The sequence below is a fragment of the Lactuca sativa genome, chromosome 5, assembly GCF_002870075.4.
Source record: "Lactuca sativa cultivar Salinas chromosome 5, Lsat_Salinas_v11, whole genome shotgun sequence".
Classification (NCBI taxonomy): Eukaryota; Viridiplantae; Streptophyta; class Magnoliopsida; order Asterales; family Asteraceae; genus Lactuca; species Lactuca sativa.
Window position 1 is genome coordinate 23,141,613 of NC_056627.2, and position 2,237 is coordinate 23,143,849.

At 30.8% G+C, this 2,237-nt stretch overlaps 1 long non-coding RNA gene across 1 annotated transcript; it reads left to right on the top strand.

The window, feature by feature from the left end:
* The first annotated feature begins 440 nt into the window (after positions 1-440).
* On the top strand, positions 441-1,796 carry LOC122197975 (uncharacterized). Its single transcript, XR_006191769.2, has 4 exons — positions 441-510; positions 841-925; positions 1,304-1,380; positions 1,595-1,796. It is a non-coding gene; the product is annotated as an uncharacterized LOC122197975 (long non-coding RNA).
* The last annotated feature ends 441 nt before the right edge of the window (positions 1,797-2,237 follow it).

A 2,237-nucleotide genomic window follows, 5' to 3' on the forward strand; every position in this document is an offset into this window, starting at 1 on the left:
TTGTTTCTGTTTTTGTTCATATTTCAACGAATTATCAACTCCTATACTCCATTTTTTTATTTATGTGTTTGATTTCTGCAATTTACCTTTGTCTTTCCATGGTTTTTAGACGAACACCAAGTGTTCGATGAAATTCCCCAGATATTATTAAGTCTTTAGCACCTCTTACATATGTTTTATGAAGTGAGAAATGCTTCATTTTATTATATTCACATGTATCTTTATGTTTTCAATATTTATCCCTTTAATTTCTCCTTTTTCTTTATATCGTGACTTCTAATTTGATAAGGGTTACCAAATATTGATGCTTGTGAGGATCAATTCGATAATTTACAATTTATCTTCTAGGCCTTTGAGTTTCAGTAATACAAGCCCTAGAGTGCGACTAGCTCCTGTAAGAATATAATCTGGAAATTACCAAGGTACAGAAGATGAAAAAAATACAGATTAACAGGGGAGAACGGAAGTAGAACAGGGGACAAATGACTTTCTGGGAAAATTTCTTTGTTGGTACGCCTTATTAATAAAAACGAGAACGTGATGCCTTTCCTTTTGTTCCATGTTTGATGAGTTAGAAGAAATAAACTTGTAGGTATGGTCTGATTAGGATCCCAGACCCACGTTTGCTGAAATCTTCTAATATTATTTGTTGGTCTGTTTTGTTTAGCCCCTGTAATACAGTTTCTTTTTTACTACATGACATGGACTTCACGATTGTTGGTCTGATTTTTTTAGTGTTGTATTACTATTTGCTGTTAGTGTTGTATTACTATTTGCTGAGGATATTTTTGTCATTTTCTTTTATTTCATGATTGTTTTTAACTATTACTATTGTTGCAGGTGGTCACTAGGTGCAATAATGTATGAGATGCTTGTTGGATAACCTCCATTTTATTCAGATGATCCGATAACTGCATGTAAAAAGGTATACCAAGCTGCAACTGATTATTATTTTTATCTGCTGTATATTTATTATTTTGTTGGGTTCACAAAAAAGATCTAGGAAATGCGAAAACAACTATCTATTGGGTGACTGATTATCTTCCAAAAGATATGCTTCAAGTGGTCATCATTTATGTTCAGGTAAATCTGTATAAAGACGATGCATTACATCATTTACAAGATCTTTGTCTATCTTCCATGGTTTTGACTGAAGTGATTTCTTTTAATAAGCACAATGTCAGACATGCTGGCTAGCATTTTTTTCAGTCTCTGCTTTGTGATTTTGCCTCACACTCTCACAGTATGAAAGTATAAATGAAGTTTTTTTTGTTTTTTTGCCACTAACTTGAATGCAAAACAGGTGTTGGTTTAGATAAGCCAAACGAATGGGGATTTGATACTACACAGGTTGATAATATTCTCAAAAAGTTGAAAGTGGTAAGTTCTTCAATTTTCTTCACCTGAGCCTGTTCTCTCTCTTTTTTTAAGTTTATTAACATAAATTATCTTATTAATCAAAATTTCATGTATATTTTGACAGCAAGCAACACAAACAAAACATGATGAACGTATATATGCTTAAGTAACTAATTTGTAATCGTGATGAAGCTTTAGTATTTGTTAACTCATGATCCTTGTTTTCTTATCTCAGAGGATGATGATGAAGAAACAGGCTTACCAAAGGACAATAGTGAAAAAACTACACGTCCCCAAGGAAGGTCATTTTCTTGCTCAAAATCGAATTTAATTCTAAATTGTTCATTATATCCAAATTATTAATACATAGGTATATATTAATATATTATTAGATACAAGAAATGAAAAAGAAACATCCATTTACATACTATATATATTATTAGATTAAGGGGTTGTTTTTTTTTACTTAATGGGCTTAATGGGTTAAGAACTTAATCTTGATTTATTCTACACAAAATGATTTGATGGATTAAGCCAAAAAAAATTCAGGCTTAATGTATTAAAACACTAATTCTATGCTTGTTTTCCCTTCTTTTTTTCTTTCCTCCCAACTCTTCTTTGGAAAGGGTAAAATGATCATTTCATTTCATTAATTAGATGGTTTATTTAATCTAGAATAGAAACATACTCCCAACTCTTATTTGGAAAGGGTATAATGTTTAAATAAAAAATCAAAAAGTTTACAATTATGATAATCACACTTATTATTTCAGTTTTACCAAAAGGGAATCATGGTAACAGTTGTTTGCCCTGGGCCAATAGAGACATCAAATGCACCTTCATTCTTGATTTATATATTTACATGGTATAATTATTTT